General features: G+C 43.3%; 1 long non-coding RNA gene across 2 annotated transcripts; it reads left to right on the top strand.

Annotated features, from left to right (window-relative positions):
• The first annotated feature begins 233 nt into the window (after positions 1-233).
• Positions 234-23,725, top strand: LOC137323309 (uncharacterized). Of its 2 annotated transcripts, none has more exons than XR_010963340.1 (3): positions 234-252; positions 21,356-21,486; positions 23,171-23,725. It is a non-coding gene; the product is annotated as an uncharacterized lncRNA (long non-coding RNA). The 2 variants fall into 2 exon arrangements; XR_010963341.1 differs by lacking the exon at positions 234-252 and adding an exon at positions 325-383.
• Positions 23,726-25,415: the final 1,690 nt, after the last annotated feature.

The raw sequence follows: 25,415 nt of genomic DNA, 5'->3' as shown, positions 1-25,415 counted from the left end.
ATGCCATGAGATTTCATAGGGTCTGGAGTCAATGTTGAGGACTCCCAGGGCCACTCCCTCCTGACTGTATATCACTGTACCGCCACCTCTGGTGGGTCTGTCCTGCCCGTGGGACAGGACATACCCAGGGATGGTGTTGGAAGAGTCTGGGACGTTGGCTGAAAGTAAACGATAACATTTTGGCCTTTGCACAAAATTACCTATAACTCCTTCACATCTCCAATGGTAACTAGAAGGGCGGACATCCAGAAGGTATTTGGAATAACATTTTACACTGTACATTTGATTAACCATGTGATAATCTCTAATGCTTTTCACGTGTATAGTTCACATGTGGGATTTGCTCTGGAACTTACAGACCATGAAATTGAAAGGCACCAAATGTAAGTTATCTTACTAATGTTGCATTGTCACACTAGTCCCATTTCTAGCAGAGCCATTTTTGCACTTCATTGCTTGAAATCAATATCTGTTCTTGTACAAAAAGAAATAACTGTTAACTTATTGATAAATTGATTGGTTTCAGTCATTGCGTACCTAGAAACCTTTTTACATTTCATTTCTAAAGCCCTTTCCATTAGTATTCACTCAATTCCTACAGGTGAATTGAATGATTGTAAATCATTCTACTTTCTGAGAATGGTGTTAAAGGAGTTACTTAAGAGGGCATTGTAAAACAGTATCGCAAAAAAATCTACAATCTCTACCAAAATACTAAAGACTTCTATTTCAAGCAACGTACAGTTAAAAAAGGAACTGCCTGCTTAAAACTACATGGTTAGCTCAGACGGAATGGCAGCTTTAACAGTGCAATAATATCATGCTAGGAACTGTAAGTGGACAACGAGAGCCAATTTTAATTTCCTGGTACAGGGGCCATTTGGACTTTATATTCGCAACTGATTTTGTCTGGTTTGGAGTAGGTACTGTTTTTCCTGTGCATATGCATGTTTTTGCAGCTGATGTAGTAGCATGTTTTCTAATAACAAAGGCAGCAGTGTACTAATTGAGTTTACTGCAGTTTTATGACAAATATAATTCTGAATAATACTTATTATAAAATTATAGAATTGATTTATCCGGTGTTCTCTTTATTAAGTAATCCTACTCCTACATCATTGGCCACGATTCAGGGCTGAGAAAAATAACACAGGAGGTTCATTTTTCAATGCAATCGATCACTTTTGCAACAGGCATCACATAATCTCCTCCCCCACCCTCAATGAATGCAGACATATTCAATATGGCCAAGGCACGCCACATCAGTTATCCTCTCTCCTCACCCATTTTATGCCTGTGTTTAAGCAATATGTATAGGACATATAACTTTAAGCAAAAGGACACATGATGGTTCTTTTGTTTGTGTTAGCTAATTTTTCTCTGTTAGTGTTCCAAAAACTAGTTACGCCAATAAAGTATGGAGTTAAAAGAAAGACTTACATTTATATAGTGCCTTTCACAACCCAAAGCACTTTACAGCCAATGAAGTACTTTTGAAGTGTAGTTATTGTTGCAGTGTAGGAAACGCAGCAACGAAATTGGCACACAGCAAGGTCCCACAATGTTTAATCAGCAACATGATAATGACCTGTTCTTGTGATGTTAATTGAGGGATTAAATATTGCCATTCAAAATAGTTTCATGGGATTTTTTACATCTCATCTGAAAGGCAGCACCTCCAACAATGCAGCACTCCCTCATCACTACATTGGAGTGTCAGCCTAGATTTTATACTCAAGTCTCCAGAGGGGGGACTTGAACCCACAATCTTTGGACTCAAAGCAAGAGTGCTACCAACTGAGCAACAGCTTTTCTGAGAACATCTGTCAAAATATAGAGAGGCGATCTGTACATCAACAAGAGGCACCTCCTCCAGCAGAGGTGGGAGGGGAGAAAATTTGGACGATAGATACAGTCTCGTGTATAAAATGAAAAGATTTTAAAAATCTTCATTTCAGCTAGGTAATCCTAGAACCAAACTTGCTTCAATAGGAAGTTCTCATTTTGAGGACTGTGTCATTGCCTCTAAGGAGAAGCTGATGACTTTTCCAAAGAAACAAAAATCTGCATTTCTGGTGTCAGCATGATTACTCAACTAGCAATTCACCTTTCAATTCAACTACAGTCATGCGCTTAAATTAGACGCAATTATTCTTTATTATATTGTGTCATCAAAGTAAGGGATGTTAGTGTTGGGGAGTGGAACTCTTCCCATTTCAGGCACCCAGTGTCAGCATCAAAAACTTTCATGTCAGATATGAAATGGCCAGATAGAAGTTTACAACATGGAAACAGGCCCTTCGGCCCAACATGTCCATGTCGCCCAGTTTATACCACTAAGCTAGTCCCAATTGCCTGCACTTGGCCCATATCCCTCTATACCCATCTTACCCATGTAACTGTCCAAATGCTTTTTAAAAGACAAAATTGTACCCGCCTCTACTACTGCCTCTGGCAGCTCGTTCCAGACACTCACCACCCTTTGAGTGAAAAAATTGCCCCTCTGGACCCTTGTGTATCTCTCCCCTCTCACCTTAAATCTATGCCCCCTCGTTATAGACTCCCCTACCTTTGGGAAAAGATTTTGACTATCTACCTTATCTATGCCCCTCATTATTTTATAGACTTCTATAAGATCACCCCTTAACCTCCTACTCTCCAGGGAAAAAAGTCTCAGTCTATCCAACCTCTCCCTATAAGTCAAACCATCAAGTCCCGGTAGCATCGTAGTAAATCTTTTCTGCACTCTTTCTAGTTTAATAATATCCTTTCTATAATAGGGTGACCAGAACTGTACACAGTATTCCAAGTGTAGCCTTACTAATGTCTTGTACAACTTCAACAAGACATCCCAACTCCTGTATTCAATGTTCTGTCCAATGAAACCAAGCATGCTGAATGCTTTCTTCACCACCCTATCCACCTGTGACTCCACTTTCAAGGAGCTATGAACCTGTACTCCTAGATCTCTTTGTTCTATAACTCTCCTCAACGCCCTACCATTAACGGAGTAGGTCCTGGCCCGATTCGATCTACCAAAATGCATCACCTCACATTTATCTAAATTAAACTCCATCTGCCATTCATCGGCCCACTGGCCCAATTTATCAAGATCCCGTTGCAATCCTAGATAACCTTCTCCACTGTCCACAATGCCACCAATCTTGGTGTCATCTGCAAACTTACTAACCATGGCTCCTAAATTCTCATCCAAATCATTAATATAAATAACAAATAACAGCGGACCCAGTACCGATCCCTGAGGCACACCGCTGGTCACAGGCCTCCAGTTTGAAAAACAACCCTCTACAACCACCCTCTGTCTTCTGTCGTCAATCCAATTTTGTATCCAATTGGCTACCTCACCTTGGATCCCGTGAGATTTAACCTTATGTAACAACCTACCATGCGGTACCTTGTCAAAGGCTTTGCTAAAGTCCATGTAGACCACGTCTACTGCACAGCCCTCATCTATCTTCTTGGTTACCCCTTCAAAAAACTCAATCAAATTCGTGAAACATGATTTTCCTCTCACAAAACCATGCTGACTGTTTCTAATCAGTCCCTGCCTCTCCAAATGCCTGTAGATCCTGTCTCTCAGAATACCCTCTAACAACTTACCCACTACTGATGTCAGGCTCACCGGTCTGTAGTTCCCAGGCTTTTCCCTGCCGCCCTTCTTAAACAAAGGCACAACATTTGCTACCCTCCAATCTTCAGGCACCTCACCTGTAGCTGTCGATGATTCAAATATCTCTGCTAGGGGACCCGCAATTTCCTGTAATATGATGCAGAGTAAAGTGCACCAGTGTGACATATTTCAACTTCCACTCCCTACACAGGCTATTCTGTGGGCTCAATGGGCTGAATGGCCTACTCCTGTTCTGATGTTCCGCTCTGAATGACATTGCCAATTAGAGCCAATTTAATTTTATGCTGTAGGATCATGCCCATTATAGAAACATAGAAACATAGAAAATAGGAGCAAGATTAAGCCATTCGGCCCTTCGGGCCTGCTCCGCCATTCAAAATGATCATGGCTGATCGTCTAACTCAGTACCATGTTCCCGCTTTTTCCCCATATCCCTTGATCCCTTTAGCATTAAGAAATATATTTATTTCCTTCTTGAATACATCTAATGACTTGGCCTCCACTGCCTTCTGTGATAGAGAATTCCACAGGTTCACCACCCTATGAGTGAAGAAATTTCTCCTCATCTCGGTTCTAAATGGCATACCCCATATTGAATACCCCTGGATGTTCAGTTCCCATCCTTGGTCACCCTACAGCCATGTCTCCATAATCACAACTATATCATAACCATTAATATCTATCTGCGCTGTTAATTCATCTACCTTATTGCGAATGCTCCGCCCATTAAAAGCTGTATTGCAACCACACAAATTCATTCCATTAGAGCACCCTTACAGCCAGCAGACAGAGGAGACTTTCATCCTATCTGTATAGGGAAGATTTGAACTTAAGTCCCTGAGGTGAAAGGCCAGTGTCTGACCTATTGTGCCATCTAGTTCTTCCCTACTGGTTACTGCTAATAAAAAGAAGCAAAATTTATTCTGAAAATAAAAGTATGACAAAACTAAATAAGAATTTCTTCCAAATATTTTATTTCAGGTTTATATTTTGCATGTGCCACCAAATTTAAAAGTATCAGGTTTAAATTTTAAGGGCCTGATATTAGGAGGGAGGCGGGTTGGCAGTGGGGGGTCGACTGGGCGCGTGGGTAACGCGCCCAGTGAATTCGGGATGCTCCACACATGATTGCAGCCTAATTGAAGGCACTTACCATGGCTTCCGGGTTTCCTGTTCCAGACCTGCGCAGCGGGCGCACTGCGCAACCGCATCACAGGCTGTCAGTAGGAGGAGCCTTATTTAAAGGGGCAGTCCTCCAATGCTCCTCCTGCAGCAAACAACCAAATTGGCAGCATGGAGCAGGCCAGAGGCAAGGCTGCTCCAAGGTTCTCAGACTCCTCACTCCAGGTGCTGCTCGATGGGGTCAGGAGGAGGAGGGAAAAGTTTTTCCCAGTGGACGGGAGGAAGTGGCCTGCCTCTGCCACCAAGAAGGTCTGGCTCGAGGTGGCAGAGGAGGTCGCCAGCAGCAGTAACATCTCCCGAACCTGAGTCCAGTGCAGGAAGCGCTTTAATGACCTAACCAGGTCAGCCAAAATGAGTATACTTACCCATTCTCCCACACTCTGTCTTCCACATCACCTCCACCACCACACAACTCCTTCTGCACTGCCACCACAACGCTCTCACATCACTCCTCACATCCACTCAGCTATCATCCTCATCTTGCCTGCACTTACTCACCGCCCCAGTTCCCATTAGAACACTACCACGCAACCCAATCCTCATACAATCTCATGGCTATGTCTCACACGCACCCTCCCATGCATCTCCCTCACGCTCACCACCACCCACACCAATGCATGCAGCGGGTCACTATGAAACCATCACTCAATCACGCCTCTCTGTGTTTTGCCTTGATAGGAGAAGAGATGCCAGAAGGACCAGGAGATGGATGATGGCGAAAGGGGACATGGAAGTGGGGACGCCACTCAAAGCGCTTCCACGTCTCACCCATTGCCCCCCTCTCAACCAGTACCCACAGTGCTGCCTCCTCTCCAGGTGCTCGAGTCTGCCCCTGCACAGGTTCAGGTGGAGCAGTCTTTGGAGGGGTCCTCACGGGCACTGAAACCCAGAGGGCGTCCGCGCAAAGCATCTCATCGGTCAGGGTATGGACAAGAGCAACCTGCCACTACCTCTGCTGCAGCCACAGGTGTAGGGGTTCCCGTAAACGTAAGGCAAAGGTTTTGTGAGCACAAAGGAGATGCACAAGGGTGCTTGATGATTTGTCATGTTTTTTATTTCTATTTGTTTTCTTTCACATTCACAGTAAATCTTATTATTGTCACCAATACTGCCACGTCTTGCCCATTCTTGACTGGCTTGTGCAATAAGTCCCTTTCATGAGGTTCACCATGAACACGCACACTTGATGCCACCCATTGGGTCATTCTAAAGTGGGTGTAGGTGTAGTTGCACCACTGTTTTGTGCAGGGGGCGGGGGAGGGGGCTGGTATGGCCGCTCCCCTGTCCAGGTGATGAGGACTGGAATCTTCACACTGTCTGATGTTAGGAGAACCGATCACATATCAGTGACTCCCTGGCCTCACGAGCAGCCAGGTGAGCCGCTGTTCTGCCCATGGGTTGCTCTTCCTCCTCGTCCTCCTCCTCCTCGGCCTCATCCTCCTCGGCCTCATCCTCCTCCTCATTGTGTGTGGCAGATGTGGATGGGGCCTCCTCCAGCGGCACCCACTTCTGTTGTCCCATGTTGTGCAGGGCACAACAGATGACTATAATGTGTCCCACTCTGTCTGGTGCGTATTGAAGCGCTCCCCCAGAACGATCAAGGCACCTGAAGTGCCTCTTGAGCAGCCCTATCGCATGCTCAATTGTAGACCTGGTAGTGATGTGGCTGTCGTTATATCGACGCTGTGGCTCGGTGGTGGGGTTTCTCAGAGGTGTCATAAGCCACGTGTGCAGGGGGTATCCCTTGTCCCCGAGGAGCCAGCCCTTGCGGGTTTTGGGTGAGTGGAAGAGGGGCGGGACGTTGGACTCCCTGAGAGTGAAGGAATCGTGGCAGCTGCCAGGGTATCTGGCGCACACGTGAAGGAGTCTCTTGCGGTGGTCACAGTGTTCATGGAGTGATCGCCCTTCGTGTTGATGAACAGTCCTGGCTCGTGTGGAGGTGCTCGTATTGCTATATGGGTGCAATCGATTACACTCTGCACCCATGGAAAGCCAGCCACAGCGTGGAATCCCACTGCCCTCTCCATCTGGCTGAGATCATCCATGGGGAAGCTGATATAGTGCAAGGCCCTGAGAAACAAGCCGTCGGTGACCTGCCTTATGCACTTGTGTGTAGACGACTGAGAGACCCCGGTGATGTCCCCGGTTGCATCCTGGAAGGATCCGGAGGCGAAGAAGTTGAGGGCAGTGGTGACTTTGACAGCGACAGGTAAGAAGAAGCTGCTCGGTCCATCCGGGAGCAGCTCGTCATTAAGAAGGCTGCAGATGTCTGCGACTACGTGGCGACTGACTCTGAGCCTCCGTGTGCACTGCTCCTCAGAGAGGTCCAGGAAGCTGAGCCTCGGTCTGTAGACCCTGTGGCGAGGGTAGTGCCTTCTGCGACGCATCTCTCTCAACGGTTCCCCTCCCTCCTGCTGTGCAGGTGGATGTGTCACAGCACTGTGTTGTGGAGCTCCATGTGTCAGAGGTGGACGGCGTGGCCAGCGAGGCTGGTGATGCTGTTCTTCCTCCGAGGAGGTCATGACTGCAGCTACGGCGGCCCCCATCCGGAAGATGTACATTTGAGGGGGTCCGCAAGGTAGGTAAATGTGTTTGCACACTGGAGTTGAGGTTCCAAGTTATAGGAACATAGGAACAGGAGTAGGCCATTCAGCCTCTCGTGCCTGCTCCGCCATTTGATAAGATCATGGCCTTTGGCCCATATCCCTTAATACGTTTGATTGCCAAAAAGCTATCTATCTCACATTTAAATTTAGCAATTGAGCTAGTATCAATTGCTGTTTGCGGGAGAGTTCCAAACTTCTACCACCCTTTGTGTGTAGAAATGTTTTCTAATCTCGCTCCTGAAAGGTCTGGCTCTAATTTTTAGACTGTGCCCCCTACTCCTAGAATCCCCAACCAGCAGAAATAGTTTCTCTCTCTCCACCCTATCTGTTCCCCTTAATATCTTATAAACTTGGATCAGATCACCCCTTAACCTTCTAAACTCCAGAGAATACAACCTCAATTTGTGTAATCTCTCCTCGTAACTTAACCCTTGAAGTCTGGGTATCATTCTAGTAAACCTACGCTGCACTCTCTCCAAGGCCAATATGTCCTTCCGAAGGTGCGGTGCCCAGAACTGCTCACAGTACTCCAGGTACGGTCTAACCAGGGTTTAGTATAGCTGCAGCATAACTTCTGCCCCCTTGTACTGGAGTCCTCTCGATATAAAGGCCAGCATTCCATTAGCCTTATTGATTATTTTCTGCACCTGTTCATGACACTTCAATGATCTATGTATCTGAACCCCTAGGTCCCTTTGGACATCCACTGTTTTTAAATTTTTACCATTTAGAAAGTACCCTCTTCTATCCTTTTTTGATCCAAAGTGGATGACCTCACATTTGTCTACATTGAATTCCATTTGCCACAGTTTTGCCCATTCACCTAATCTATTAATATCGCTTTGTAATTTTATGTTTTCATCTACACCGCTTACAATGCCACCAATCTTTGTGTCATCGGCAAACTTAGATATGAGACTTTCTATGCCTTCATCTAAGTCGTTAATAAATATTGTGAATAATTGAGGCCCCAAGACAGATCCCCGCAGGACTCCACTAGTCACATCCTGCCAATGTGAGTACTTACCCATTATCCCTACTCTCTGTCGCCTTTCGCTCAGCCAACTTCCTAACCAAGTCTATACTTTTCCCTCGATTCCATTGGCTTCTATCTTAGATAACAGTCTCTTATGTGGGACTTTTTCAAATGCCTTCTGGAAGTCCATATAAATAACATCCATAGTCACCTCTTCAAAAAATTCAATCAGGTTTGTCAGGCACGACCTACCTTTCACAAATCCATGCTGGCTCTCTCTGATTAACTGAAAATTCTCGAGGTGTTCAGTCACCCTATCCTTAATTATAGACTCCAGCATTTTCCCCACAACAGATGTTAGGCTAACTAGTCTATAATTCCCTGGTTTCCCTCTCTCTCCTTTCTTAAAAAGCAGAGTGACATGTGCAATTTTCCAATCTAGAGGGACAGTTCCTGAATCTAGAGAACTTTGAAAGATTATAGTTAGGGCATCTGCAATGTGCTCACCTACTTCCTTTAAAACCCTGAGATGGAAACCATCTGGTCCTGGGGATTTGTCACTCTTTAGTGCTATTATTTTCTTCATTTCTGTTGCTTTACTTATGTTAATTTTATTGAGTCCCTGTCCCCGATTCAATATTAGTTTTCTTGGGATTTCCGGCATGCTATCCTCTTTTTCTACTGTAAATACTGACGCAAAGTAATTGTTCAACATGTCTGTCATTTCCCCATTGTCAATGACAATATCCCCACTTTCAGTTTTTAAGGGGCCAACATTGCTCCTGACCACCCTCTTTTTCCTAATGTAACGATAAAAGTTCTTTGTATTGGTTTTGATATCCCTTGCAAGTTTCTTTTCATTCTCTCCTTTTGTAGCTCTTACTATCTGTTTTGTGACCCTTTGTTGATCTTTGTATCTTTCCCATTCGCCAGGATCTGTGCCATTTTTTGCCTTTTTGTATACCCTTTCCTTATGTCTTATACTGTCCCTTACCTCTTTAGTTGTCCATGGCTGTTTTTTTTGGCAAGTAGAGTTCTTACCCCTCAGGGGTATAAACCGGTTCTGTATCACGTTAAATGTTTCTTTAAACGTTTCCCACTGATCATCAGTCGTTTTACCCATTAACAGATTTGCCCAGTTTACTGTGGACAGTCTCTGTCTCATCCCATTGAAGTCGGCCTTACCCAAGTCTAGAATTTTAGCAGCTGACTCACCTTTTTTCCTTTCAAACACTACATTGAACTCGATCATGTTATGATTGCTATTGGATAGATGTTCACGTACAGTTAAGCCGTTAACTAAATCTGGTTCATTACTCATTATTAAATCTAGTATGGCTTGCCCCCTTGTTGCCTCTAGGACATATTGCTGTAGAAAACTATCCTGGACACACTCAAGAAATTCACTACCTTTATGACAGTTGCTGGTCTGCTTTTCCCAATCTATGTGAAGGTTAAAGTCCCCCATTAAGACCACTATGCCTTTGTTACACGCTTGTCTAATCTCTGCATTTATACAATCTAGCACTTCAGAGCTGCTGCCAGGGGTCCTATACACAACTCCCACTATAGTCTTAGATCCTTTCCTATTTCTCAATTCAACCCATAAGGTCTCTGTTGGCTGCTTACCTCTTGTTATATCCTCCTTTATCATTGAAGTGATTTCATCTCTAATCATTGAGGCTACTCCTCCCCCTCTTCCATTTTCCCTGTCTCTCCTGTAGACCTTATAACCCGGTATATTTAGTTCCCAATCCTGACCATCCTGCAGCCATGTCTCAGTAATAGCTATCATGTCATACCCTCCAATTTGAATTTGAACCTGTCGTTCATTTAATTTATTCCTTATACTCTGTGCGTTTGTGTATAGAACTCTTAGTTGGGCCACACACCCTAGCCTGACATTCAGCTTTGATGCTGGGATAATCGCCTTACACCTTCTAGTTTTCACTTTATCTGTAGTGTCTAAAGTACACTTTCTTTCTGCTGCTCTACGCTTTTCCCTTTCACTTGTTCTTGAACAACTGTTTGTACTATTTGTATTGTAAATTTCCCCTGGGTCTTTCCCTCTCTTGCTGCTCTCAACTTTACTCCCTTCTGACTCCCCGCTCAGGTTCACATCTCCCTGCCACTTTAGTTCAAACCTTCCCCAACAGCACTAGCATACACCCCCGCAAGGACATTGGTCCCAGTCCTGCTCGGGTGTAACCCGTCCCGCTTGTACAGGTCCCACCTTCCCCAGAACCGGTCCCAATGTCCCAGGAATCTAAATCACTCCCTCCTATACCATCCCTGCAGCCACGCATTTATCCAGTCCATTCTCCTGTTCCTATACTCACTAGCACGTGGCACTGGTAGTTATCCTGAGATCACTACCTTTGAAGTCCTGCTTTTTAATTTATCTCCCAACTCCTTAAATTCACCTTGCAGGACCTCATCCCTTTTTTTACCTATGTCGTTGGTACCGATATGGACCATGACTACTGGCTGTTCACCCTCCCCCTCCAGAATGTCCTGCAGCCACTCCGCAACATCCTTGATCCTAGCACCAGGGAGGCAACATACCATCCTGGAGTCACGTTTGCGGCCACAGAAATGCCTATCTGTTCCCCTTACAATTGAATTCCCTATCACTATAGCACTGCCACTCTTCTTCTGTGCAGCAGAGCCACCCGTGGTGCCACAAACTTGGCTCTTGCTGCTTTCCCCTGATAAGCCATCTCCCCCAACAGTATCCAAAGCGGTATATCTGTTTGAGAGGGAGATGGCCCCAGGGGTCTCCTGCTCTATCTGCCTAGTCCTTTTACTCTGCCTGGTGGTCACCCATTTCCTTTCCGTCTGTGTAATCTTTACCTGCGGTGTGACCCTCACTGAACGTGCTATCCACGATAGTCTCAGCGTCATGGACGCTCCACATCGAATCCACCCACAGATCCAGCTGTGAAATGCGGTTAGCCAGTAGCTGCAACTGGACACACTTTCTGCCCACATGATCACCAGGGACACTGGTAGCGTCCATGACTTCCCACATAGTGCAGGAGGAGCATATCACGGGTGTGAGCTGTTCTGCCATGACTTGCCTTAGATATTCCCTGCGTTCACCTCTCAGACTCTCCTCCCACTCTCGGTCTCTCCTTTTATACTGTGCTCACCTCTCGGACTCTCCTGCCTCACCTGTGTCGTCACACAGTAGTTTTCTCTTGTTGCAAGTCTGCTGCTGCTTCTATCCCCACTCTCAGTCTTCTGCCGCTCAGGTCCGCCGCCGCTCTGCGGAAAAAGTTAGGAAAAGCAAGGCAAAGCAGCACCTCCTTCCCACACTTCACCTCCTTCCCCCACTTCACTGAACTCCCACACTCACCAAACTCTCAGCTGCTTCACTCTGTGTTCCGCTGCACTCTGTGCTCCGTTAGCACTAACAGGCCCCTGTATTTCTACAGTTTGTGACTCAGATGAGTCAGGCCTGCTCCACCTTCAGGGACCAGTTTAATCTAGCTAACCAATTAACTTACTACAGCAGCTCTCTGCTGAAGTTGGTAAATTTTATTGTTAGGAGGAGGGTGGTGGAGGCCAAACTTTGTCCAAAGTGACAGAGCGGCCTCCTGCAATGAGTGAGGTTCTCCCCACCACCCCCCACCCCCTGCATGTCAAATGGACCTTTGCCCTTTGCAGCTGCCACAGGCTGGTGACTGCAACACGTCCATTTCAACTGGGAGTGCTTCCCCCACTACGGGAGACACTCTCAGTTGACCTGAAAATCCCACCCCTCCTAAAATATCCTACAAATCAGGTCTCCTAATGACCTGAAGTATCCAATTAATTGATTTAAGTGGGATCCCGCCGGCTTTAATTGCCGGCAGGAGTCCCGCATGCGGGGGCTGCGCGCGCATCTAAGCGCGTCATTGGGGAACCCGGAAGTGGGAGAGTTGGAGTCGGGCTCTAGACCCACCCCAGGAATCCCCAATTTTCGCCGCCCCCCCCCCCCCGGCCACGAACACACCCGCTCGGACATCGGAAAATCGAGCCCTAAGTATCCCTTTATGTAGTTTTTTATTTTAATATTGCAGATCAGGTCTATCTCAGTTCATCCATGGAGCTGAAGTCAAGCAAAGTCATACATTTTGCCAATACATCTCTGCAAATCTTTGTTGGCCGGCCTTTCAGTGATGTTCACCTTCAACCTCGGCTGCTCTATTTGTCTTATAATTAATCTGATTTGAGGTGGGATTGGTTTGTGAGCGGCTTGTGTTTGCTCTTTGATAAGTATTGTGTTATGGGATACATTTCAATTTATCACTTCTATGTCTTTCCATCAACCTTTTAAAAGGATTGTTCTGCTTTCAGTTTATGGCCACATGCTAGATAACATAACATAAGCTTTGAAAGTCTTATAACCCCTTTTATTCCAATGGATATTCTCTTGGGATTTGATATTTTAATTGGTTTTAGGTCACCAGAATCCTAAAGTAATTTCAGTATAAATATGCTTTTGTGAATATATTACACTGATTGAATTTTCACCGCTAATAGATTTTGTTTATGGTAACCAACGTCGGTAAAACTAGCAGAAAAGCTCTTTCCATATAATGGAGCTGTATGTATTTTGTTGATTGTGTGGTTTTTGAATAAACACAGTCAAATCAAATTCCTTCCTCCTCAAAGTACTGAGGAAGTATCTTAAGACCTAAAACGTGTTAAGGCCTTTCGTAAAGTTTAATCATGAACAACTTGTGTAGAAGAGCAGAATTGCACTGGGGTCGGGGGTTGAATATAAATGAAAAGTGAGTTTTGAAGTCCGAGTCACACCTGGTATCAGTCAGCTGAGTGAAGAGCAAGATATCAAAGTATCACCATAGCACTGACTGCAGTGAAAAGCACAGAGCAGCTTTCTGGCCTGCAGCATGGACTCAGCAGCCATTGCTGGGTATCTCCTCAGAAGGAGGACATAAGAAGGAAGGAAAAAAGAATTAGCACTTATATAAGTGGAGAATTTCTACTTTAGCACTCCTGGAAGCACAAATTGGAAAATTACACACCCCAGCCCATGATTGTCTGTCCATTAATTTTAATGGCCAGGAGATCACAGGTTAGGGACATGTGATTTCTTGATATGTGCACACAGTGCATGCTGGGAGTGCTGAAGTGAACATTCCCCTACCCCTTCCAGTGCCTTACCACATCTGCAAGATGTACCAAAGTCTTTCACATTCAATGAATTACGTTTGAAGTAACAACTAAAGAGGTAAGGGACAGTATAAGACATAAGGAAAGGGTATACAAAAAGGCAAAAAATGGCACAGATCCTGGCGAATGGGAAAGAATCAAAGGGTCACAAAACAGATAGTAAGAGCTACAAAAAGAGAGTATGAAAAGAAACTTGCAAGGGATAGAAAAACCAATACGAAGAACTTTTACAGTTATATTAGGAAAAAGAGGGTGGTCAGGAGCAGTGTTGGCCCCTTAAAAACTGAAAGTGGGGATATTGTCTTTGACAATGGGAAAATGGCGGACATGTTGAATAATTACTTTGCATCAGTATTTACAATGGAAAAAGAGGATAGCATGGCAGAAATCCCAAGAAAACTAATATTGAATCGGGGACAGGGACTCAATAAAATTAACATAAGTAAAACAATAGTAATGAAGAAAATAACAGCACTAAAGAGTGACAAATCCCCAGGACCAGATGGTTTCCATCCCAGGGTTTTAAAGGAAGTAGGTGAGCACATTGCAGATGCCCAAACTATAATCTTTCAAGGTTTTCTAGATTCAGGTACCATCCCTCTAGATTGGAAAATTGCACATGTTACTCTGCTTTTTAAGAAAGGAGAGAGAGGGAAACCAGGGAATTATAGACCAGTTAGCCTAACATTTGTTGTGGGGAAAATGCTGGAGTCTATAATTAAGGATGGGGTGACTGAACACCTTGAAAATTTTCAGTTAATCAGAGAGAGCCAGCATGGATTTGTGAAAGGTAGGTCATGCCTGACAAACATGATTGAATTTTTTGAAGAGGTGACTAAAGTAGTGGACAGGGGAATGTCAATGGATGTTATTTATATGGACTTCCAGAAGGCATTTGAAAAAGTCCCACATAAGAGACTGTTACCTAAAATAGAAATCCATGGAATCGAGGGAAAAGTACAGACTTGGTTAGGAAGTTGGCTGAGTGAAAGGCGACAGAGAGTAGGGATAATGGGTAGGTACTCACATTGGCAGGATGTGACTAGTGGAGTCCTGCAGGGATCTGTCTTGGGGCCTCAATTATTCACAATATTTATTAACGACTTAGATGAAGGCATAGAAAGTCTCATATCTAAGTTTGCCGATGACACAAAGATTGGTGGCATTGTAAGCAGTGTAGATGAAAACATAAAATTACAAAGCGATATTGATAGATTAGGTGAATGGGCAAAACCGTGGCAAATGGAATTCAACGTTGGCAAATGTGAGGTCATCCACTTTGGACCAAAAAAGGATAGAACAGGGTACTTTCCAAATGGTAAAAAGTTAAAAACAGTGGATGTCCAAAGGGACCTAGGGGTTCAGGTACATAGATCATTGAAGTGTCATGAACAGGTGCAGAAAATAATCAATAAGGCTAATGGAATGCTGGCCTTTATATCTGGAGGACTAGAGTACAAGGGGGCAGAAGTTATGCTGCAGCTATACTAAACCCTGGTTAGACCGCACCTGGAGTACTGTGAGCAGTTCTGGGCACCGCACCTTCGGAAGGACACATTGGCCTTGGAGAGAGTGCAGCGTAGGTTTACTAGAATGATACCCAGACTTCAAGGGTTAAGTTACGAGGAGAGATTACACAAATTGGGGTTGTATTCTCTAGAGTTCAGAAGGTTAAGGGATGATCTGATTGAAGTTTATAAGATATTAAGGGGAACAGATAGGGTGGATAGAGAGAAACTATTTCTGCTGGTTGGGGATTCTAGGAGCAGGGGGCACAGTCTAAAAATTAGAGCCAGACCTTTCAGAAGCGAGATTAGAAAACACTTCTACACACAAAGGGTGGTAGAAGTTTGGAACTCTCTTCTGCAAACGGCAATTGATGCTAGCTCAATTGCTAATTTTAAATCTGAGATGGATAGCTTTTTGCCAACCAAAGGTATTAAGGGATATGGGCCAAAGGCAGGTATATGGAGTTAGATCACAGGTCAGCCATGATCTTATCATATAGTGGAGCGGGCTCGAGAGGCTGAATGGCCTACTCCTGTTCCTATGTTCCTATTTTGAATTGTAGTCACTTGTTATGTAAGCAAAGGAAGTGCAGAGAGGATAGGCAGTGAATGACTTGCAGAACAGTCTATTGCAGACAACAGATCCACTGTAATAGAGTCAGCTTCCTGGCCATAGCAGAGGAGCAGTGCTTGAGGAAGCTCAGGCTGATTATGATTGGGGTGTGCCACCTGATCCATGAAGGCCTGCAGGGGCAATCTACTATCTGCCTTACCAATAGTAATGAAGGCCCTCAATGCTTATGTTACAGGGACCATTTAGGCACCCACACGACCCATCTCAAGAATCAGCCACTTTTCAATGTTCCACTTCATTAAGGAGATAACTAAAGTCTTATTTCGCTATGCATCCACCTACACACAGTTCAGTAACAACAAAAAACAGTTCAACTTTTTCTAGATTGGTCACTTCCCCAAAGTACATTGACTGTACACATCTACCAGAAATCTTATGTCATACCTAAATAGAAAGCTATTATTCCATCAACATCCAAATAGTATGCAATCCCACCAGAAAATAATGCGCATCATACATACTTTTGAGATATGCTTGATACTTTCAATCTGATGCAATCTAATGTGGTGCAGCTCTTTAAAGGAAAAGGGCATGATGGTTATCTCCTTGAAGATATGGGCTACACTGTACAATCATGGTTGATGACTTTTCAGTACAACCCCATATTCCAGTAAGGCACAAATGAAATGGTTCACATGGGAAAATGAGGGCCCTCATTGAGAAGATTTGGCTTGGTTAGAGCAAGGCTTCAGATGCTTGGACTGAGCAAGGGTGAAAGAGGTCTTACAATCTCTCCAGAGAAGGTCAGCAAAATTATAATAATATACCACATAAAATTGCCTTGGAAAGAGGCCTCACCATGAACTTGGATGAGGAGCAGCTGCACACGGTGGTACATTGCAGCAGTCCATCCTCTGTAGCCAGACAGACTGGTGCATGAGGTCTGTTCTTCAAATAAGCATTTCAACTGGCCACTATTAATTTTTGTTGGACACAGCAACAATCATAGAAATACATCGAAGTTACAATACAGAAACAGGCCCTTCAGCCTATCTAGTCCATGTCTGCGTTTACCCTCATAGTCTGTATCACATTTACCTGCCCTATTTCCATATCTCTTAATCCACTTTTCCTTCAACCACCTATCCAATCTAATCTTGAATGTTGACTAAGTTTCTGCCTCAACCACTAACCCTGGAAATGAATTCCACAGCCTCACAACTCTCTGTGTGAAGAAGTTTCTCCTGCTCTCCATTCCATATCTCTTGCATTTAACCTTGTATCTCTGGCCCCTCATTCTAGACACTCAGCTACTGGAAACAGTCTACTTCTATCTTCTGTTGTTATTTTTTTACCAAAATGCTTCACCTCAGACTTACTGACATTGAATTCCATCTGCCACTTTTTAGCCCATCCCACATCTATCAATATCCATTTGCAGCTTCCTTTGGCCTTCTAAAGAATTAACTATGCCTCATATTTTGGTATCATCTGCAAATTTTGACAGCACTCCCTCTAGGCCTATGTCCAAATCATTGATATACAGTGAACAGAAGGGGCCCCAGAACTGAACCCTGTGGGACACCATTAACCACTTTCAATCACTCTGAAAAACTGCCCTTAACTCCTACTCTCTTTTTCTGTCTTCTAACCAATTTTTAATCCAGCTTGCTATCCCCCCCCACCCCACCAATTCCACACCCATTAATCTTCTCTAATAATCTTCCATGTGATACAGGCTTTCCGTGTACACGACATCCATTGCATTTCCCCATCTACAATATCTATGAAGTTAGTCAAGCATGAAATTCGTGCTGGCTACTTCTAACTATTTTCTCTTTATCTAGATAAGTGGCAATTTTACGGAACCGCTAGTTGCTTCTCCTGTTGAATTTTTACTCAGAACTACATATATTCTGCTTCCCACTTTTAGATAACTGACACTTTCTTCTCTGCACAACAATAGATTGATAGACTGAAAAATACAATAAATAAAAATAACTCGATGTTTGCAAGCTTGCAGTATTTCAGTGTATGTGGCATATGAGTTCTATGTATTTTTCATCTGTGTTTACCCCTTGTGAGTCGTGAATTTCTACATAAGGTTTACGCCATTGTCTACTCCCAAGTGCTCCCAGTTCTCCTTGCTGAGGGATAGCAGGGATGGATATCGACTCTGTGGACCAGAGAGCTGCATGGAATATAAACGCTCTGTAACCTGTATCTGCAACTAACGCTGACGTTGCTGCGTCAGTGCTAGGAGTTACTTTTGCTCAAGTTGCTGTGGGCTTGTTGCTTTCAGCGGCAGCAACTACAGTAACTTGTGCAGGACTATGCGATGGTACAGAACTGCCACTGGCATCATTTTCATCTGGCTTCTCCTGTGCTTCTTCGTGCATGCCACTTTTGGAGGCCATCCTTACTAACTGAGTCAATGGCCTGGGATAAAAAGGTTGGCACTAAAATCGCAACTGGCATTGTTCTCTGCAGATATCACTGCAGAAAATCACTTGACCATCCTAACCATATCATCTAGCATATATATGGAGATAAATGATTGCTCAAAGCTGATCATAGGGTGGATTTTCCTGGGTTAAGCATCCAAGTAGTGCATGAAAAATGGGTGCCAAATGCAGGAATGATAGTCATTAATCCCTTTCCCCATATTGTACCTGCATAACATTGCCACCAAATTTCCTGTGTGGCTTTTCTGGTGGTTGCACCTGGCTGCATCAGAAGAGGGCACAGCAATGTAGATAACATGCAAATTAATGTCAACTAGCTCCACACATAGATTTCCTGTAACAGTGTCGACTGCAGATCTGGGGCAGATTGCCCCATAAAAACCTGGCACTGTATGAATGCACATTGTTGTTATTATGTGATATATAAATCTGTTCTATGGGAGGTATAACTGCAGAATATGATTTTGTTTGAAGTATTAACTGTTTCCTAAGAATGATGTGTCATCTCTAGTATTGAATTACAACCCAATTATATTTGTAAAACATTAATTAGATTTAGTATATATACTATAATCATCTTCTGACAATATGAGAAATGCATATATGATGTTCCTTACATCTGTTGATAAGTTAATTAACCCACAGTTCATATAAGGAGTTGATACATTTACCCACAGTTTCATCAAGGTTAGTGCGTCCTGAGCAGATTGAAGCAGGTTCTTTATTTGTTTGTAATCAGTCAGAACCAACCTGTGAACTACTAGGTATTTACAGAAATCGATTTCCTGTGTAGAAGGATTGAACCACCTGTAACTTCGTTGTATTACAAAGTCTCATGGAGCTCTCTTGAACTGAAAGATGTTACAACATAAAAGCATGTTTCTGTGTCTAAACACAGTACAGCTGGATCCTTGTTCCTCTTATCCTTTATGTTTCATTATGTGAATTTCCTCTGCCAGTCTGTCTCAGATTAATCATGCTTTCTATCCATTACATTATGATATCATGCCTTCTACTGATTAGTGAATTAAGCATTGTTTTCCTATTATAGCATTAACTCAGTAATCTAATAAACTTGATCAGTCAACCAGAATGGTGCACTTTAATGGTGAAAGGGCATCTGATTTAGCGTGGGCTGCAAGATTACTTTCAAACACCCTGTTTGTGTATTTGCTGGAACTAAATGACTGATATTGTCAAATAAATTCTAATATATATAATCATCAGAAAGTTCAGTGTGAAATTATAAAGGAGCACATAAATCCTGCACCTATTTTGCTATATCCAGTAAAATAAAGCTGTTGACACTGAGAACAGTCTGCTGGCACAGCACATTGGTATACTATTGTGTTATATCATGAAGTGATAGGACATGAACTTGCATCTGTCATACCCCATACAGCAAGTTCCAGGTCTTAGCCAGTCTTAAGGAGGAGGGAAACCACCTTTATACAGGGATGGAGAAAAGCAAAGGTCACGGCTGGGGTTTTGCGATTCTCCACTCACCAGCCCACAATTTTCCTTATTAAACAGAGAGGACGAAAAATCGTGAGCACAGAAGTGGAAAACCCCAGCCCAGTTGCGCGACAACTGGTTAAAGAATAGCACTTCCAAAGAACTGGATCCCAATGCACCATTTTGTTCAGAAAACATGCCTACCACAGGGGTATCAAAGTGGAGCAAAATAACTAAAAAATGAATGGAAAGACCCTAATGAGACACGTCAGAAGAATGCAGGCACAAACTGAGCATCTGCTAAAATCTATCTGATTCACACAGTGTTTGCAGTGCTGAACTCCACACTAACTCCAACATGAAGCAACTCCCTTCTGTGCTAGGTTTGATGCTGGGCTGAGTTTGGACAGAGGAGTCACTGCAGTGTAAAAGAGACATTTATTACAATCCAATGCCTCACTTTATTGCTGTTAATTTTGTATCAGTTCCTTGTGTACTCAGGCGATTGTCTTTGTGGATCACAAGGTAATGTGAATTCAAAGTCCCACATGCTTTATGCTGATGATCACTGTACCTGTATAGTATTTAATTTGACTAAATAAAAAATATAATACTCAATGGACTAATAAAACAGGAATCTACTGCTTGCTATAAAAGAGGCAGAAGATTTTTATTTGCAATAAATTGGTTTCTGTGTAGAGAATCCAGGCACACCTGCCAAGAATGCACTATATTAAGCATGTCTGCCACTTATAATGATCTCCCCCGCACAATGCATTAAAATAATTTAATTGCTTACCATCAAAGCCCATTAGGCACGGTGTGACCTTTACATCCCCAGCCTTCACCTGGAAGTGTTCTTTCAGTCATACCCTTCCATGCATCTACCCTTGTGTGGAATGTAACAACTTGTTATGTGCACCTATCATTACACCCATTCTGGGCTGCATACTGGTACCTGAGTTAACTACATGTCATGAAAACAAAACAACCCATAACACTCAAGAGAGAACTGCAGCAGTTAGTGGCCACAAATCTCCAGCCCCTCACCCACTATGAGGAAGAATTTTGGGGAAGAATGTCATAGAGGGTGTCAGAGACTGGAAAGTTGGAGGGTGTGTGCTAGCTCTGTGTTCGTGATGAACTTTTGCTTCTCTTCCTTTTCATCTTAATGTATCCCACATTATCTGTCAACAAATCATTTCATGAAACCCTCATCTCACTCCTTCTATTTTAAGTTGAACATGAACTTTGTTTATTAGGAAGCCACTGCAACCTCTCATCTTATTCTCCCCTAGATGCGCCTGAGAAAGAACACACAGGCTCTGGTATGTTTGGCCGTGTAAGCACTTCACAGCATTCACTGTCACTCACTCTATCCCTCCCAAGCATCAACTCAGAGACATCCATGCTGGGTCAATTAGACAGTGAGCCAGAGAGGAGTGTACTGGGTGATATGCAGAGCACAAGTGAGCAGGAGGGATTGCTGGTGACACATGTGGAGGAAGTTGTTACTGGCCAGAGGGTAGGATGCATATCCCCTCAGGATCTAGACTGAATAGGTCGTGCTTTTAACAGAATGATTCTTGCGGATTATCAAGTATTAGTGCAAGCATTTGGCACCATGCAAATAATGTGCTGCAGATGGTGGCTCATGTGGAGGAGTCCACTGGCAGTTTGCGCTGTCCTTGATCAATCATGTGACAGCTCTGTGTGCTAGCTCTGTGTTCGTGATGAACTTTTGCTTCTCTTCCAGGGACATCTGCCACACAGGCCCCCATTGCAGAGGCCCTAAGATCAGTGTACACGTCTTCAACGGATGCTCAGACTGCTGCTATAGAGGCGTTGGGATGAAACCATGCCCCTTTTCAAGTGATTTCTAGATGGGTAAGAGCACGAATTGTGGGGGGGTGGGGGGGGGAGCCATTCCGCAGGTCCCTGGCCTGCATTGCCACTGCTGGAATTTCCTGCTGCAAGTGATGGTGGACATCACCATATTTGAGTAGGTATATTCAAATTAAATGTTAAGGACAACTGTGTCATGTCATATATTTTCCATCATTAATGTCAGGAAACCCGTTGCATTCCTGCCATTCAACTTTGCTAAGGCTGCGGAGGCCACTTTAAAATTTAACTTTACAGGTCAGTTAAATGTACTAGGCACCATGAAAAATATTTTTCAATTAGATTTTTTTTTGCCACAACCAGCACCACTAGCCACGCTACCGTCAGGAGCCCACCACAATTATTATAATTATCTAGACCGTAGAAAATTCACTTGGGCCAAGGCGCAGTGGGACGGACAAGCACAAAACCTGCTGGATCAGAAAATCCAGGCCGATCTTCCACAGTCACCTATGAGTACCCTTCCCCTAATCATAATTGGACATTTGTTTAATATATTCTGCATAATTTTAAACGGTAAGATTTTTTTAAAATAACAAATATAACTCCTAGAACAGGAGAAATGCAAAAGAATAGAATTTCATATATCCTTTTGATTATTTTAAAATTCTAATATGAATTTACCACTTCTAGATGACATCAGGTAAATTTGTCATTGTTTAGTGTTAAAGCATTGTCAGGGGACTTTATAGTACACTGCAGCTTGAACCGTTTGCCTTTGTTTTACTACACTGTTATTAGAATATTAGGCAAGGGTATCAAGGGATATGGAACTAAAGCGGGTAAATGGAGTTGAGGTACAGATCAGCAATGATCTAACTGAATGGCGGAGCGGGCTCGAGGGGCTGAATGGCCTGCTCCTGTTCCCATGTTCCTATATTGGAGAAATAATATTTGATTCGTCAGGGCAGATATTCCAAAGGGTAAAAGAGCACTGACTATTTTAACCTTTTGTTAACTGAATACAATGTAACTCATTACTGAAATTAATAGCGAGCCAAAGGGAAGGGGGGAGGGGCTGAAGCTGTAATTTTGCTCTACAATGTAATCATTGTCATGTGTGTGCCTGAAACAATGGGCGGAATTTAACCCACACCACCCGGGTGGGAACAGAATGAGCGCACAGTGAAAATAGCTATGCAAAGACTTCCTGCCTCATTCCCACTCGATTCCTGCCTGCCGCCATCTTAACTGGGTCCTTTTTTTAGGCAAGTGCCTGGCCTCATTAATATACACATATGTCCATAGGACCCCAATTCCATTTTAACGGCCTACTGAGTGAGTCGCCCACCACAGGCACCCCGTTCTGTAAAACCCGGTGGGGAAGAAGAGGAGGCTCTCGAAGGTAAGTCTAAGTTAGTTAGGCTCGGAGGAGCAGGAATCTGGTTCTCTGCTGCCCAGGCACCCCAAACTTACATTGGTTCCGGCAGGCGGCGCAGGATCCCACAATTGTGACCTACCCGAAGCTGACCAGCTGTCTCTTCCTGCCTGTTTGAAGTTCTCCGGTTGGTGTATGTAATATGGACTTTTGCCAAACAGCTTTCTAACTTCCAATTCTCACTGTATCCTCTGCAAATGATAACTGGCCTATTAATTAAAGATCTAATCAGAGATTAATTAAACAGCAAATCTAATAATTCTTCATATTTCTATTTAAATGCTACAGATTGCCTTTAGACCATTGGCATATGTCAAGATGTTACATATTGAACTCAGATGTGGCCTCCGAAAGTCATCTTCAGCTCACAAAGCGATCACTAACTTCAATGACTTCAAAAGTGAGCCTGTTGCCAAGTAATTAAAACTAAGCATATGGCAGGTCTCTAAGCTGCCTTTTGTAATAAACACAGACAACAAATATGTAGAAAGCAAACTGTATGAAGTTTTATTTACTGCTGCCATGTGCCACATAATGTGGAGATGCCGGTGATGGACTCCACCAGCGAACAAATGTTATCTGTTTTTAATATAATGGGTCATTTGCTGGCTCTCTCTGCCTTCCGGATGTTTCTGCCTCTCTCTGTGTTTTTTTTTCTCTCTGTTTTTTTTCCCTGTTTGTTTTTTTGTTGAATGTGTATTCGGGGGTTCTGCAGGTGACACCTCTCTGTCTGAACACGGTGATTGCCTTGGCAACGGGCAGTTGCAGGGGCAGTCTGTAAACACCATGTATTGTTCAATATGTATAAATGCGTAGGCTTCAAGGAGCTCTTGAAACATTTGCCTGAGGAAGGAGAAAATCTCCGAAAGCTTGTGAATTTAAAATAAAATTGCTGGACTATAACTTGGTGTTGTAAAATTGTTTACAATGTGCCACATATTCATCATTAACTGCCATAGTATCGCTGTTCTGTACACTGCACAGTATATGCAATTTTGCAGATTAATTTGTTTTTACGGGGAATACACAAGTACAACTGGGTGACAAAGCATTGGTTACCCATATGAACAATGTGACCTACACTGGAATCATCCAGATTATTGATATTGTAAATCCATCTCCTAAATTTTGTTCTGTTGGGAAACCCAGGTGAACTGCCAAGGCCCATAGTGCAGGATACCACCAATAATGAATAGAGTTAGAAAGAAGACAAGCAAAGTCGGTGACAGGTAATGACAAGTTTGGATTTTGAAAGCTGTGGATTCTAAGAGTAAGAATGATCTGCTCTTTCAAAGTTATAACAGCAAACATGTACAGAGGAACATTCAGCATCATTTTCTATGCAAACAAGTTTCCATGTTGCATGTTAGTGGGAGCTAGACCTTGAAATAATTATTAAACATATGGGGGCCAGTTTTCAGTGCCTCAGCTTAGATTGACAAATTTAACAGTCTAACAGCACCAATTATTATTACCACCATCACTTCCACTTTATATGGTGCTCATGCAATACAGAGAAAATAATAACATTCAATAAATCAATTGAACAATTTGGTGAAACACAAACTAAGAATCATCTGCTTGCTTACCCTTTAGGAGTTTATGTACTCTCCTTAGCCTGATTCTCATACTTCTAAATGTCTTCTCAGGGCCTGGGGTCTGTGATGCAGATGCCTGCTCCACTCCACTATGAGCTTCTTTGGACAGAGGTGGCCATCTTTTCAAAGCTGCTGAGCCCTTGAATAGACCTGCAGCTGACTGCAACACAGTGCTTGGATCTTCAACAGATACATTATAACCTGGAATGTTTAACTACTAATTCTGCCCTGTCTGCAGCCATATTTCCATTATCCCTCGCTTCTAATTACAGCCTCCAGTTCCTCCGTTTTGTTGCTGATGCTCTGTACATTGCTGTACAGGCAATTCACTATTACATTCTGACTTTTATATTCTGTATCTTTTGCTGTAAAATCCAATATTCTATTCGATGTTTTAAAGCCTTATCCACTTCAGGTGCTGCTTTTACTATCTCGTGAACCTGAACCCCAAAATCGCTCTGCTCTTCCATATCATCCAGCTTTTTCCCACTCAAAGTATAATTATTACTTTACTTTTACCAACATATACCACCTCACATTACTGACATTGAATTCCATCCACTTTTTTGCCCATTCCACCATTTTATCAACGTTCCCTTGCAGCCTCCTTTAGTCCTTAGAATTATTTACTATGCCTCCTATTTTAGTACCATCTACAAATTATTGATGTACATAGTGGACACAAGCAAAGTGTGACACCCCCAACCACTTCCAAGCACTCTTGAGAAATTGCCCTTAACTTCTACTGTTTCTCCATTTCTTCCCTTCTGACTAGTTTTTAATTCAATTTGTTACCCTCCCCCTAATTCCATACCCCTTAAGCTTCTACGATAGTATCCTGTGTAGTACCTTGTCAAAGACTTTCTGAAAGTAAAGCCCATCCACTGTATTTTCCCCATCCGCCATATCTGTCACCTCCTCAAAGAGCACTCTAT

The sequence above is a fragment of the Heptranchias perlo genome, chromosome 7 (assembly GCF_035084215.1).
Source record: "Heptranchias perlo isolate sHepPer1 chromosome 7, sHepPer1.hap1, whole genome shotgun sequence".
In the NCBI taxonomy this organism is placed as follows: domain Eukaryota; kingdom Metazoa; phylum Chordata; class Chondrichthyes; order Hexanchiformes; family Hexanchidae; genus Heptranchias; species Heptranchias perlo.
This window is presented reverse-complemented; position numbering and strand designations above follow the sequence as displayed.